The sequence below is a fragment of the Lissotriton helveticus genome, chromosome 2_1 (assembly GCF_964261635.1).
Source record: "Lissotriton helveticus chromosome 2_1, aLisHel1.1, whole genome shotgun sequence".
NCBI lineage: Eukaryota > Metazoa > Chordata > Amphibia > Caudata > Salamandridae > Lissotriton > Lissotriton helveticus.
The window spans coordinates 804,198,310-804,214,654 of NC_136059.1; the positions used below are offsets into that span (position 1 = coordinate 804,198,310).

The window sequence follows — 16,345 nt, forward strand, 5'->3', positions numbered from 1 at the left end:
TCGGGCAAGTAGATAGTCGAACTGCTCCAAACCACCGTGTGTTTATTTGGACAAGTGTGGGCATATTTATACCTTGAAGGTGCCGTGTTTGATGGAAGATTGGACATAATAACGTCATTAGAGACTTAATTCTCTGAAAACTCCATGATTTCTTGGATAAATTAATATTCATGCAGGGTGAAGTCCCTGACTGCTGAAGGAGGGTTTTTCCAAGAAATCGTTGTAGATTTTCAGAACTAGTGGAAGTAGCCAAGCCGTATTAGGACTACTTGAGCTATGTCTTAATATGGTTATGATTTCTATGCCTGTATAAGGATACAATATTTTATACCTATATAAGGGCATGAATCGAGAAAATTACACTAGGGTCCTAAAACGCTATACCACAACCTATCCCAAAGGCAATGTATAAAGTATGTGTACTCAAAACACACAGTAATACAGTGATAAAACCACAAATGGACACCACACCAGTTTAGAAAAATAAAGCATCTTTATCTAAACTTAAGAAGACCAAAACGACAAAAATCCAACATACCAATATTAAGAAAAATTACTTTCAAAAGGTTTTAGTAACTGAGTCCATAGAAAACTATGGATGCATGATTTCTTGCAAAGTACCTGTCATTGCAACAAAATTCACCAAGGCAAACAGCCGCAGCGATGAGAAGCGTAGAAAAAAAACTGATGTGCCGCTTCCTGAGACCTTTGTGGATGTGAGGCAACAGTTCCGCTGGGCACAGGGGAGCGGTGCTTCGGGTCCAGTCTGTAGAGGGAAGCAATGCGTCGATTCTTAGACGACTCTGATCCATGGGTGATGCGTCGGGGAAAACTTGCTGCACAGGAACAATGAATGATGCAGCGGCAGCGAGCGGCGCTGCGTCAATTTCTTCAGCCGCGATCCCTCAATGCATCGATTCTTGCAGCGGCAACAGGTGATGCGTCAGTTTCGGCAGTGGCGCTGCGATGTGGGGAGATTCTCCTCTCACCACGGCGTTGTGTCGGAAAACTGTCCCAAGAAGAGTGATGCGCTGATTATATTGTTGCTGTGTTGCTTTCCAGCTCTCAACAGCAAAAACAACCTCCAGAGGCCCCACACAGTCACAGGCACCTCTTGGCAGATCAGAACTTACAACAACGAAGTTCAGGGGAACTGGGGGTGAAGTATTTGTTTTCCTGAGACTTAGAAACAGAGACAAGCTCTACTCAAGCCCTTGGAGACTTTCCTCAAGCAGGGGACACACCACATAGCAAAGTCCTTTTCCTTTCTTTGGCAGAAACAGCAACTGCAGGCCAACTCCAGGCACACAGCAGGGGCAGTACTTCTCCGTTTCTCCAGCTCTTCTCCTTGGCAAAGGTTCCTCTTGATTCCAGAAGTAGTCTAAAGTTCAGGGGTTTTAGGTATAATACTTATACCCCAAAATGTGTTTGTTCTCTTTGTGCATAGAAGCCCTGTGCTCAGTCAAAACCAATTCTGTCCTCTCTGGTGCAGCTTCCTGGCAGCAGGAGGTGGAGACAGCATTGTGGAAAGCAGACCGGGTCCATTCAGGTGAAAGGAAATCTCATCCCCCTCCTTTAAATGCAGCCTAGGTCTATCCAGCCCACTCCTGACTCATCCAGACTCTCTGGAGCAACTGCACCTCCCCAGCCCCTGTCAGTCAACAGTCAGACAGCCAGTACACATCCTAGCAGAGGCACACTGGATGGCTAAGAAGGAAAATACGTACTCTCTAAAAGTGGTATTTTCAAACACAGAACGCGAAAATTACCCTGAATAAAAGATGCATTTTAACATTCTGAGTTCAGGCATACTAAACTTTATTTCTCTATCTTGTTCCAATGGGAAGGCATATTTATAAGATGTTACAAATAAACTCACATTCTGTTGTATGGGGCAAGATAGCCTTTCAATAGTAAAAAATTAAAGTGGCATGCTGCACACTCCAGTACATGTCCTACCTTTCACATAAACTGCACCCTGTGCATTGGGTTATTTTGGGCCTTCATAGGGATACCTTACATGTAAGAAAAGCGAAGGTTAGGGTCTGGCAAGTGGGTGCACGCGCCAGGTCGACATGGCAGTTTGCAAACTGCACACAGACACCTCACTGGCAGGTCTGAGTTAGCTTTTCAGGGCTACTCATGTGGGTGGCACAATCAGTGCTGCAGGCCCACTAGTAGCATTTGATTAACAGGCTCTGGCACACTTAGTACACTTTACTAGGGGCTCACCAGTAAATTAAATATGCCAATCAAGGAGAACCAATTGTTACAACAATTTCTACAGGGAACACTTGCACTTTGACACTGATCAGCAGTGGTAGAGTGCCCAAAGTATATAAGCCAGCAAAACGAAATCCAGCACAGCAGCAAAAATACAGGAGGAAGAGGCAAAAGGTCAGGGGAAACCATGCTAAAGATACCCAGTCCAACACCTCCCAATCATCAGGAGGCAAAAGAAAATATGCATTTAGTCCACTGACAAAATAAACTCCCGGAATTGGAGATTCTTCTCCTTGTAAAATGTGCCATGTCCCTCCCATTAGTTCAAATATATGCTCATAACTACTAATCCCCATATGTCTGGTTCGTTTTGGTGTCCTTCTGTAAAAACACACTTTCCTTTTGTGTTTACTGTCTAATCTTAATTTTGGCTTAAGTATTTTCTTTCTAAATTCCTGTTTTTCCAAATATTTTTTCAAAACATCATGTTTATCTTTGCTACATGCTATGTTAGTTTTTTCTTGTTTCTAAAGCCATAATAAAGACTTTTTCTAACGGTTGCATCAAGGCAGGTTAAAAATGTTCTGGTAAACTTTCACACTACAGGTCTATGTGGCATGAAATAGTACCAAGCTGTGACCATTTCTTTTCTTTGAGAGTGTACATGCATGCTTTCTATCAGAGATACTCTAGAAAGTATTAAGTCATAGTAAGAACAGAAATATTCAAAGTGTTCTTGTTTACATACAAGTGTAAGTAATATGCTACATCTCATAAGATTACGAACAGCATTTGGTAATGGTGACCTCTTCTGATGCAGGTGATGGTAAATGATCACAGACATAACAGTCTTTAGCTGCAGTGGCATGTGTGTATTCCTGAACTAACCTAGAATAAACAATTATTGAGTAATCCTCCCTATTGTATGTGGCGAATGAGGCATTCAAATGGTCTTCATCAACCAGATACATATGTTCTTGAGTAGTGTTTGTATTCTTGAAATCTCTCTCTGTGTTAAATAAAACCCTTTTAAAACTATAGAAATCATAATAACTGCTATTATGAAGATTGAACACATAATATATTTACACTTATTTCTAAGACAGCACATGTTTTCTTTAGTATCAGATGAAAGGCAGGAAGTTAAACTCAAGATGCAAAGTTTCTTTATTTTTCAAGGTTTCTTTAAATGATTAGCTTTCAGCCAGCAAGATTAGACAATCCTTAACCTTACTCCGTGTTCTTCTACAAATGCTATCACTACTCCTCTACTGCACTCTAGGGTGTAGGTTGATCTTCTGTATAATAAAAAGATAAAATGAAAATAGGACTTGATAAATGTGAGTCTTTCTGTTGTTCGTATACTTTCTTTCAAACCTTTTGAAGTCTCTTTGTGAATGCACAGTTCGTTTTTGTAAATCTTTTTCTCAGCACATCTTGTTTTCAATGACATTATGGAGGTTTAAACAGTTCTGATCTCACATCACACAGTTCATCAATTGTGACATATAGCACCTCATTTTGATATTAAGTCCACTCAGGCGCTGCATACCTCCGTCAAGGTACTCTTACTCTTTATTGATTTTCTTGAGAGTCATTCTCGTCACTTTTTTCTAGTTCTTCCTGTATTGTCACTGGAATTGGAACAATTGACAAACTTTGTTTCAATTTTTCTTGCCTTTGAGTCTTTGGCCATTCATCTTCCTTTGTGTTTCTTCTCCCCCTGATGCTTGTGCCTTCACCCGGATTTTCTTGCTATACTTCGGTTTTAATCACAGGTCCGAATTGAGGATCAGTCTCTGCTTCTTTTTTGTTATAGACTTCAATGCCACTTAGTGCAACAAAAGGAACTTAAATTGGTGCAACTGGGTGCAGTTCTCCACTCCTTTCATCTCCTTGTTGCTGGCAATTATAAAGAAAATTGATTAGTACTGGTCAAGCATCAGTATCAATACCATTAAGCATATTGCATAAAGAATATATATTTCTTGGTCTATAGAGCAGAATCATTAGGAACCCATAAATAGTTCAAAATCAAATTGAAAGGAATGAAAACAAGGAGCATTTAGCTTCAAAATCACGTTAAATAGCAGTATTAGCCATAAAGAGCATTTCAAAAGACTCAACAGAGTCTCAGATCAGCATACGGTTGCAGTAGCAAACTGTCGAATCTCAGTGAAGTCAAGTAAAGGAGGGACACAGTAGCAGCAGTAGCAACCACGGTCAAGGTTCTGGGTCAATCTTTCAAGTAAAAAGAGAAGGCGAGTATGGATATAAGGCAATAATCCTTATAAGTTTACGAACTAACAGACGCTACGGGGACTACCAGCGTATGCGAAGTATATTTGAAGATTGCTTCAGTTATCCTTCAGAGATAATTCCAACCCTGATAAAGTCCATGTTTGGACAAAACGCGTTGGCTGGGCTGATGCATTTGACTGAAATTGAAAATAAAGATTAATCGAAGGAAAAAAAAGATTTCAAGACTCCTTGCACAATAATTTTGTGTGAATATTTGTGGATTTGATGAGACTGTTTATAATTGATAAATGTATTATATTTTACTGCATGCTCCTTTTAATTATTTCATTATTTGAAGAGAAATCTTTTCTCGTACATTTGTGACTTTTATAGCAGTGAGGTCACGGAAAGTTGAGCATTCCAAATCCAAATATATATGAGAACTAGTATATTAGTGCAGCCTTCACTGCCTACACTGCTATCCTCATAACTCTACGTACTTTTTAACAAGAAGCGACTTGAAGGCATTGCTCCCGAAGGCAACAGAAAAAAAGGTTCTGAGACTTCCACTAGAAATGAATGACACCACCACTGCCAGGTTATCTCAGTACACACTCTCCACAGGAGCTGAGCGCTTAGGGTGCTCCTCTTGATCTCCGAGACAGGCTCTGGTGTCGCTATTCTGTTTACACAGGAAGCACCCAATGAAGATGCGTTATTATCGTGAACATGCGTTATTATCATGTTCACTGAGATAAAAAATAAAAATTTGGAGAGGTCTTACCATGGCTTTCCACATGCTGAACACAGGGCGGGGAAACATACTTTCCAGAGCCATGCCAGAGATATTCTAATAACAAAAATATATGAAAATGTAGATGACCAATTTATCAGGAACCAAATCATAACCCACTTCTAAGCTGAAAGCTCCAAGACTGCCTTCAATGTGCCGAATTTCCACACTGGATCAAGCTGTACCCACTACAAAATGTGCCCTTCTTGGTGTACTCGTTCATTGTAAGGAAGGAAGTACATTTAAGAATGTCACAATTCCAGAGTCTTCTGAACAAATGAAAAACTCGCTGCCTCACTGTTCCTCAGTGCGATTTGGGATATGGCCCTAACCGGCCGGTTTCAACCAAACACTGGTATTTCTTTTGTACCCCTTATCAGTACATACTTCAAACCTCAAATTGAAGACAGCACTTTAAACGTGCTCTTGAGCTGTTTTAATAATCCCTTACTGATAACAAGAGTAAACACAAACAGAAAAGTAATGCTACAAATGAATACAGATGATTTTATATTAAGTTGTATTCAAATGTCGCGCGCGGCCATTCCGGATAAATGGCCGGTATTTTTATTTATGTTTTTGGAAAACTTGCAAGGTCAAGAAGAACAAGAGGCAGCAGACTGGAGTTTTGGCAGACAGCAGGTCACTAAAGATAGCGGACTACTCGGCAGCGCCGCAAGGTGGCGCTGCAGCTTGACGGTGTGCTCCTGAAGGCCGATCAGTGAGTGGCGGGAGGACGGGCGCCACCAGCTGTCAGCCCCGAACTCGCCCTGGTCTTGACTCGTGGTCACAGCCAGCCAGCACCGCTGACGAGAGAAGCCTGGATATTAAATCACGTGTCAACTTCTTGTGAAGTGGGCGGGCCGCCTGACAGTGTGCGGCTGTGATCGTCTATGCCCAATTACAGTAAGAGCTGACTGAGCGGAGCGAGGCCTGTGTGTGGTGGCTGTGGGTGCAGGTCACGCCTCAGGGATATGGAAGGGGCAAGCTGGTCATCTCTACTAAGCCACTGGCGTCAGTGACAGAAATCGAATCATGACAGAACGTGGTAAAATCCTAAATCGCGGCAGCAACACGAGTGTTTTAAAAATTCTCATCGTTCTTTTTATTTCCACTTTTTTGTCTGCCCATTTTTAAAAAAAATATGATTATTGTATTTGTACTTTCTTCTGATAAAAGGCACTTTCTATTACTGCATGTGACTTTTTCAAAGATATATCCGGCATTTCCAAAAAGCAGGTGCCGAAACGGGTCTCTATCGGGCTCTCATTTTTGCTCTCACCCTCGGGGTGAAAAAAAAATCTTACCTTTGCCTTTCAGGTAACTTCAAAGAGACTCGTTTTAGTTCTTTTACTGTCTCATCATTTCAGAACAGAAATATTTTCAATATTATATGCAACAAAGCCATAGTTGTTGCTAATGTATCTTATGCAACTAACAGCCATTGAACAAAGCCAATAGCCCTACCTCTTACTTATTGTATTATATATCTGGATGCAATTACAGAAGCTGCAAACTGCCAGTCAGGTGGCACACTATGCTAAACACAATTTTTAGTTTACGCATTTTAAGCCAGGCCCTTAACTGCATTGGCCATGCCCCTTTTAGAAACCCACCAGTTTTTTCATCCCGCTTAAAGCCCTGATCTATCCCATGCTTCCTTTTAATCAGGGCTGGCGTTTATTCACATAGTGATGAGTGAAACCAAATTTGGGGACCCTCTTGGTCGTCCTCATCTCCCTCTGTTGCTGGTGATCTCAGCAGGGGAGAAGATGGGGCGGAGGAGCTTTGTATGCTCAGTTCCAGTGACTGGACCTGGCTGTTTAAGTCAGAGCAGTGACCAGCCTGTGAATACGCATTTCCTCCTCATCTGAATTACCTTTGCATATGGCGGCTGCTTTTCACCAGCTACAAAGGGTAGGTTCGAGGCCAGATTAGCATGAGTAGGGAGTCGAGATGAGAGGGAGCTAAAAAGGGTGTGGGGAGAAAGGGAAATAGAGGGATGCGGAAACCGATAACATAATTCAAGCAGTTCACTAAGTCTGCTCCATGTGCACCCCTCTCTGAATCTAAATGCCCGAGGCCCACCCTGCTTTTAATTTTTACATATGAAGATCTAACAGTCGTGATTCAACGGAGATCAAGGAACAATTCGAGATGATGGAAGGCCACTAAATACAAGATGAACCCTGTTCAGAAGGCCACATGGCACACAGGGGCATCTGGGACCAGCAGTGGTGGTTGAGGCTGTTTACTTCTGTTGGCCCAGGGCCTGACCTACTATGGATCCTATGCACCTCCTCTGTACTTGAATCTCAGTGATAGCTGTGGACGAGCAGTTAAAGCCTCCCCCTGAACAGGAGGGGGAAATGGGCTTGGGGATGGGTGGAGATACAGGTTTTCATAACTGAAAATAAACACAGTGTGAACAATAAATCAATGTTCTGTCCAATACTTACTTTTATAAGAAAAAGAAGTCATTTATATCTAACTCTACACATTCAAACGAATAGCTGGGGGCCAAAGAGACTGTGCACAACCTCCGTGTGGCTTAAAGTCAGTGCACCTTCTAAGAGTGGTATTGCCATTGCGCCTGCATGAGTAATTCAGCACAGATGCAAAGGCAAAAAGTTTCCTAATTTGCATGCGCTAGGCCCTCATGCAAATAATGGAATACCCCTTCAGGATCGCCCAAGTGTAAGATGCGCACTGTGCAATATGTACTGTAGGATGATGTTAGAAATTGGGGTCCTGGTTGACTGGGGTATGAACCCTGGTCAAGTAGAAGCCACATTCCTAGTCAGGGTAAAGGGTAGGCAAACCCTAAATTAACCTGTGCCCACCCTCAGGCAGTTTGGCACAGAGGAGTCAGGCTTAACTTAGTGTGTAAAGTATTTGTGCAATACTTCAAACAGTAAACCAGTGAAAACACCAAAACAACAAAAATCCAATTAGCAGAATCAGAGATATTGAATTATAAAGATTTTAAGCAAAATAGCGCCCAAAAAGTACAAAGTGCTATTGGAGATATCTGGTCATGCAGGGCTAGGACAAAGCAACAAGTTGAGGCTGATTGCAATGGGGGGGCGGGCCGGCTACAGGGGCCCAGTTAAACCCACTGAACAGAGTACCGTTAAATTCTGGTTTCAGAGCGTTGCATGGATCCGTGTCGAAGATGCATCGGATCCGAGATGCAGCAAGTCTGCAGTGCGAGGTCTTGTAGCGTCGACATCAAGGTTCCTGTTGATGGGTCTTGCGATGCGAAGTCTGGTGTCAAGGATGCGAGGCGCAGCAGAGGCGATGCGTCAATACCCATGAGTGGTGAAGCTGTGATGAGATTCGCTGTCGTCATCGAGGCTGTCGTCGATGAGGCATGCGAGGAGCTTGTGCCAGGAAAAGCATTGTGCAGCAGCAGTTCCGAATTCGATGCATCGATCCCAAGATGCGGAAGGCGGTGGCAATGCGAGTCTTGGGCAACAGGTCCAGTTCACGCAGCAGAGACGAAGCGTCAGTTTTTCTCGGGCATAGGCCGCTCAGCCAAGGAGATGTGTTGGTTCTGCTTGTGATGCATCGCTCAGCACAGAAGATAATTCAGTTCTGCTGGCAAGCACCTTAGGCCCACTTTCAAGGGTCCAGGACTTGGGCGGCACCACTTGGCAGGGTAGACTAACAGATGGCAGAGTCCAGGAACAGGGGTTTGAAATCTGTGCTGCCCCATGATATCAGGAGGCTTCGGATCAGGAGGCCAGCCAACTAACCCATGTACTCACTCTGGGTTCTGGGGTCAAGAAAAGGTCCACTACTTCTCACCCAGGCAAGAAGGTAGCAGACTAGCACAGCAAAGCAGGAGTCCAGCAGAGTGGAAGTGCTTCAGCAGCACAGTAGTCCTTCTTCCTGACAGAGTATCCACTGGTCCAGAAGTGTATTGAAGTGGTGGTGTATGAGGCCCAATACTTGTACCCAGTGTTGCTTTTGAAGTGGGGAAACTTAAAAGACATGCCTTTTAAGTGCACTGAGGCCCCCTTTTTCTGCCTGGCACCAGACTGACTATAGGGGCATATGCAACCCTCTATGTGTGAACAGGATACAGTCTATTCAGGTTTGACCTAGCTGTGCCCACCTCCTCCCATCCTGCCATAGATGGCCCATTGAGACAAATCTAAAGTATGTGGTTGTCTAGAAGGAGTACACAAATCACAACTGCCAACTACACCTAGGCATGTGACAGGATACAGGCACCAAATGACTAAAGTAAGAAAATCTGAACTTTCTAAAAGTGGCATTTGCAGAATTGCAGTTTAAAATCTGACATAAGCATAAGTTTAGATTTTAAACTGTGATTCCAGAGATACCAGACTTGAAGGGGTCATCTCGTCCCAATTGGGAATTACACTTATAAAATGTAATGAGGTAACCCCAATGTTATCCTATAGCAGAGATTGGCCTTGTAAATTAAATATGCCAATCGGGGATGAATCAATATTCCCCTGTGTAGGTGCGAGATCACAAGGACTTTAGCACTGGTTAGCGGTGGTAAAGTGCACAGAGTCCTAAATCGAGCCGAAACAAGGTCAGAAAAGTGATGGTGGAAGGCAAAAAGTTGGGGAAAGACCACCCTAAGGCTGTGGGTCTAACAGAGGAGCCAAAAGCGCTAGTCGAATAAAAAAAAGCCCATGCAGGTCAATTTGTTGACTGCCCAAAAAGAGTTCTCCCATTAAAGGTAATGGAGAACAAACAGTTTTTAAAAGATGTTATAGGCTTGTAAAAAAAGTGACCTCTATTGAAGCCAGACGAGGCAATTTGTTTGCCCACAAGTTAAATTTGATTGTGTGACACCAGAAAAATAAGGGTAAGCTGACAGATATAAAAGATCTATTATGAATCAAGTAACAAATGATGTAAAACTGATAAGGTCTGGTAATTGTTCCCAGGTGGTGTGGTGTACAAGGAGCCTTGCTAACGCCTGTTGCACCCAGAGGGTCCTTTCTGATAAATTCCCTGAGCTTCCTCACATGAGGCAAAACTACTGTTTGACCTCCAAGTGTGGGTGCAATGGCCCAATGCCAGGAAGAGCCAACCATATACTAGTTAAAATAAGCATGGCTTCTAGTAGACTTTCAACCCCCTTTCGACCCCTGCTGGGGGGGCAGAATGGGTGGATCCACCATATGCCCCCTGGTCGGTAGAAAGACTCTGAGCTTTAGGGTTGGGAGGTAGGGCCTGATATCAGGATGTGCTGGCCCCCAGCTCATATTTGTTCTTTAAATAAATGACCATAGTGGCTAGTGTTCTTTCTGCCTCCTGACCCCTTGGAGTGCAGATTGAGTTTAAATCTCTCAATTTTCCCCTCGGGAGAGGGCAGAAAGACTGATTGCACCTTAGTGTTGGGTGTATGACTTGATTGTAGGACATGCCAGTCACTACCCCATTCTTTTGAGCAAAAAAACTGGTGTTTAGTGTGCTTACTGCACCTTTTGATCCCGACTGGGGAGAAATCCCCCAAACTACTTCAGGTGGAAGAAAGCCTGCTAAGCTTGTGGGGTTGAGGGCTAGCACCCACCTCATTCTCTTCAGTAAAATAGATAGCTCTGGTAGCTAATGGGCTTTCTGCCTCCTGGAGAAGGTAGATTGGGGTAAATGCCTCATTCTGCACCCATGCGTGAGAGAACAGAAAAACTGTTTGACCTCTAGGGGTAATTGGGTATAGGCCGATGGCAGGAAAGGCCAGCCCCCACCCCATTCTTTGTTTTAAAAACAAATAACCCTGGTGGCCAGAAACCTTTCTGCCACCCTGTAGGAGCAGATTGTGAGTAAATGCTACAATATGCCCCCAAGGAGGCAGAAAGACTGTCTGCACTTTAAGGGCCTAATTACCAGTCTGTCGATCCTCGGACCGCTAGACTCATTGTGGGGCAGCAGTGGCGGTCTTCCAACCACCACATTACTACTGTGGCAGTCGTGATGCCCTGGGACCGCCGCCCTCACCTGGAAACCACTGTTCCCTGGCGGTGGCGCAGCGGTCTTGAGGCAGTAATATGCTTGGCAGGACCACTGCTGTCGCGCCAAGCATATTAAGACTTTCCTCACCACCACTGATTTCATGGAGGACTTTCCTCCATGAAAAAGGTGAAGGTGAGGAAACAATGGTGCACCTCACTCTATGTGGAATCACACAGCGGTGAACAACATGTGCACCCGTGTGCATGCAACCCCTGGTACAGCACAACATTGACATGATTAAAAAGTCATAATACGGCTGGTGGTTCTTATGCGGGTTTGGGGGACCGGCGGCGAGGCGGTCCCGTCACCGCACCGCAAAACTCAGAATCAGCCCCTAAGGGTGCATGGTACGGGGCAATACAATAGTAGGCCTGCCCTCACCTCAGTTTTAGAAAAAAAAATCCCTTGTATCCATTGTGCTTTCATGCCCCTCCCAAGGGTGGAATGTAGATTTGAGGTAAATGCCCCTATCTGCCACTCAGAGGGGCAAAAAGACTGTCCAGTCTTTATGGTGGAGGCTACAGTCCAAATCCTGAACAGGCTGGTCCCCACCACATGGTGTTACAAATAAGATATAACTCTGGTAGCTAGTGACCCTTTTGACCCTCTCCCAGTAGGGTAGATTAGGCATAAATCCCCAATCTGCACCACCCAGGGTGGAAACTCTTCCCTCACAGATCAAGTTGGAGGATTGAAAATTCATATATGCAGATTAATGCAGATGACTTCTATGAGTGCTGAGTCACTCAGATAGAGAAAGATGAATTGACGCCCTCGCCTATTTTTTGTAGAAGTCATCAGCATTAATCTGCATTTATGAATTTTGGATTTATGATCTTTGATGAACAATCTGAAGATGGTCTCATGCACTATATGTTGACACCTGAGGCTGAAACGTTCACAAATCTCCCCCACAACTCTACTACAATGGACTTTACAAAATATTACTACAAGTCTATTGATTATTTACATAGGACTTTTGAGAGACTGGTTGGCTGGATTCCTAAACTGACCACAGTCACCACTACATTGTGACATGACTTGGTAACTGTAGGGTCAGTCACACTTTGTCTTTGTGATGACCCATTATCCATTCTTTGTTATTTGACCCGGAGTCATGGATTCTTTTTTTGATAAACACATTTTTATTGTTTTTAACACAGAAAACACTGAGGATGACAATTCACAACAGTACATGATCACATTGCAATGCCTGACACCCAACTGAACAAATCAGTGTAATCGTTGCATACACAGCTTTGATTACTCCATGGTTCCCAACCACTTACCCCACACCCTACGGTACTTCTTTGGACAACCTTGTGCTTCGTACATGGTTTTTTCTTGTGTTGCACACCAATCCACCCCCCTCCGCCATTTCCTGGAGCAAGGGGGTTGTGGACACTTCCAAGTTGCAGCTATGTCTCGTTTTGGCCACCACCATTGCCGAGTTAAAAAATAACTTTTCGTTCCTAGACCCATCCAGCCCATCTGTAATCCCAAGGAAAGGGTGTCGTGGATCATGAGGGACTTCCCACCCCAAGATTTCTGTGAGTTCTTCAATGTCACCCCAGAACCGTGGCAGATGAGGACATGTTCATACCATGTGGAAAAAGTCGTCCAGTTCATGGCCGAACCGCATGCAGGAAGCGCGCGGGTAAAAACCCACCTGATGGAGGCATACTGGGGTTAGGTAGGCAGTGTGCAAATAGTATAGTTGGATCAGGCAGAGTTTAGCTCATGCCGTAACCATTTTGGGTGCCATGAGGGCATCACGCCAGTCCTCTTCCTCTAGAGTACCTACCCACTCCTCCCATGGGCCTCTGAGCCGATCCAGTGAGGTTGGGGTATTGTTAACCAGTGTCCGGTAAATGCGAGAAATACCCCCCTTCTCAAGGTCACCTAACATGGTCTGCGCTTCGGGAGGGCTGTACTCAGGGAGCCGTGTGTCCTCAGATATGTGCACGTGGAGGGCATGTCGCAGTTGCAAGTATTTGTAAAATTGTGATGGATGCAGGGAGTTTCGGGTCTGTAGGTCCTGGAAGGAGCGCATATGACCGCTTGCACACACATCCCCCAATTGGAAGATACCTATAAGGTCCCATGCTCTAAATCCCTGTAGCCGACTGACTTCTCGGAGACCTGTGCCATGCCATAGAGGCGTGCACTGAGTCAGCTTGTGTGTCCAGCGAGTGTGACGCAATGCTGCCCGCCAGGTCAACAGCGCGGAGCACGTTACATCCCGTAGGGTGGATAAAATGGATACCCCATATAGCAGGAATTTCATTTTGGACAGGCCTAGCTCGCTCAATTCAAGCCTATAGGCTGGGCCGGACCAGCCCCCATTAAACCAGTCTTGTATGGACAGTAGGCGGGTGGCCAAGTAGTACAGATATAAATTTGTCATGCCCCCATCGAAAGCAGGCATCCGGCATAGAGTCAGGGCCAAACGCGCTCTCCCCCCCCCCAAAGAAACTTGTTGACCAGACTGTCCAGTTCTCGAAACCAGGACCATGGAAAACAAAAGGGGTATTTTGGAGGACATACATGAACCTGAGAGAATCATTTTAAACAATGCGATTCTCCCCAGGGGATTCAGAGGTTATGTCTGCCACTTTTGAAGGTCTGCGTTGGCTTTCTTTTGCCAGCGTGTAACGTTGAGGGACCACCCTAGCTCAGAGAGAAGGGCCACCCAGATCCCTAAATATTTGAAGGACTGGCGCTGAATCGGTATGGAGGATTGCCAATCATAGCAGTCTCAAGACAAGTGATGAGAAACCAGGACCGACTTATCAGGATTCAGCCGGAGGCCTGCCCAAAGGATTGCAGGATCTGAAGGCACTGAGGACCTGATTGAGCGGGGTCTGCTAGAAAAAAGAGGACATCGTCCACGTATAGAGCGATATTGTCCACTTCCGTGTTGGGCCATTCCCACCCTTGGACCCGACCGTCGGACTGCACCAGGGTCAGCAGGGGCTCCAATGCCAGGGCACAGAGAAGGGGCAAAAGGGGGCATCCTTGTCTCGTTCCCCTCTGGACGGGGAAGGCCTCCAACAAGACCCCATTGACTAAGACTCGGGCCCAGAGCTGGGCATATAGGACACGCACCAGGGCACGGAAATGGGTGCCAAAACCCATCATGGTCAGCACGTCGTCTAGATACATCCAGTCCACCGAATCAAAGGCCTTCTTAAAGTCTACGAGGAGGATCGCCAAATAGGGGGTGAGCAAGTGACGGTGGGCCAGTGCCAGATGCAGCCTCCGGAGACAATGTCAAGTTCCATGCGTGGGCATGAATCTGCATTGGTCAGGGTGAACCAAAGTGGACAGATAAGGTTTCAGCCACTGGGCAAGAATTGTGGCATAGTTTAACCTCTGTATTTATAAGGGAGATGGGACGGTAGTCTGAGCACCGACAAGAGGGTGGTTGTGATTTTGGGAGAACCACAATGGTGGCCATATTGGTCTCGGGCGGGAAGGAGCCCTTTTCTAAAGCTACTTTGAACAGATCTGTGAGGTGCGGGATGAGAGTCTCACTGTACAGAGCAAAGTATTCCTGGGGGAGGCCGTCAGGACCAGAAGTCTTGCCCGACGAGGTAAAGGTGATTGCATCGCTAATCTCTTTGAGGCTGATGGGGCGGTCTAAATTATCTTGCATGGCCGAGCCCAGTTGAGGAAGACGAACGTCTCTCTTTTCTAGTAAGGTGGTGAGCGATATTGCCAGGGTGCTTTCCGCATAGAGCTGATGATAATAAGAAGCAAAGGTGCGAGCCATTGCCACTGGGGATCGGTGCGCCGACTTGTCCAGGTCCACTATTTTGAGGATAATGCGGTTCGCCCTAGGATATTTGGCTAGCCTGTGGAGAATTGTGCCGTTCTTGTCACCCCATCAGTACACTCTTGCTACAGAGGATCTCCAGAGGAGCTTGGCGGCCTCCAACGAAAGCTGCCTTATCTCCGCCCGTAGATGAGCGAGCTGTCGGTTGCGGGAAGTGTCATCGGCTGTGGGAGGTGCTTGCTCGAGGCGCATTGCTTGAGCCTCCCGCAAGGTGATCTGCTGCATCTGCGCCTGTCGCTGAAGCTTGAGTTGGCCCTTGGCAAAACCCTGGAAGGTAGCCTTGCCCGCCTCCCACAGGACCCCGGGAGAGGACACCGACCCATCATTGGTCAGGAAGTACTGCTTAAGTTCCAGCCCACCACCTTTTTGAACTCCTTATCCTGAAGGAACCAGGGCTTCATCCTCCATGTCGGGTGGCAGATGGGGGAGAGCCCCCATGCTAAGAAGCACTGGAGAATGGTCGGAGATACCCCTGGGGAGGATACGAACATCTTGAATCATGATGCAGTCAGTTGACGGGACAAAAATCGCATCTATGCACGCCTGCGTGTGATGTGCTGCAGAAGTGTGGGTGAATTGTTTGGTGTGGGGGTGCCAGCTAGACCAAGCATCGCAGAGGCCGAGAGACTCAGACCAGTTTGTTAATTGTTTTGCTTGCACAAGTCTAGTGGTAGACGGGGCCCTGCCGTGTCAAGGTGTGCAGAAGAAACCGCATTGAAGTTACCCCCGATAATGGTGGGGCCCAGGGACAAGTTGACCAGCAGGGCAGTGGAGTGTTTCAGAATCATCGTGAGCATCGAAGGGGGCGAGTACATGGACACGAGGTTCAGGGGGTTACCACATAACCAGTCACAGAGGGTCACTGACATTTCCTGGGGATCATGAATAACCCCGGGTGAAGCCAGAGTGCCACACTCTGTCATATCTGTAACGTGCTAGGAAGGGGCAGTGGTTCCCCAGCAACTGCGTTTCTTGTAGCAGGAGCACCTCTATCCCGAGGCGTTGTGCATAACGGCGAACCGCCATACATTTAAGTCGGTCCAGGAGGTCAATAACATTCCAGGACTGAACGTGAACGGAGGCCCTTGGGACGGGCGTGTCAGTCATGGTGGCTGGTAGTCGGGGCTGTGGTGTGTGGCACCCCAGAGAGGCAGGAGCATGCTTGGATAGTCGCGCCTATGTAGAAGGGCGTACGTGAGGAAGCTGCATGAACCACATGCGAGACCATTGCAAATTGGCACATATCTGGT

The 16,345-nt window shown here is 45.9% G+C and overlaps 1 protein-coding gene across 3 annotated transcripts in view; it reads left to right on the forward strand.

Annotated features, from left to right (window-relative positions):
• The first annotated feature begins 5,985 nt into the window (after positions 1 to 5,985).
• ARL14EPL (ARF like GTPase 14 effector protein like) overlaps positions 5,986 to 16,345 on the forward strand; it is a 167,357-nt gene continuing 156,997 nt past the window's right edge. For 2 of the 3 annotated variants that reach the window (XM_078677361.1, XM_078677362.1), the window contains exon 1: positions 5,986 to 6,163. The gene's annotated coding sequence lies outside the window, so the exon portion shown is untranslated. The other variant, XM_078677360.1, reaches the window with a different exon arrangement.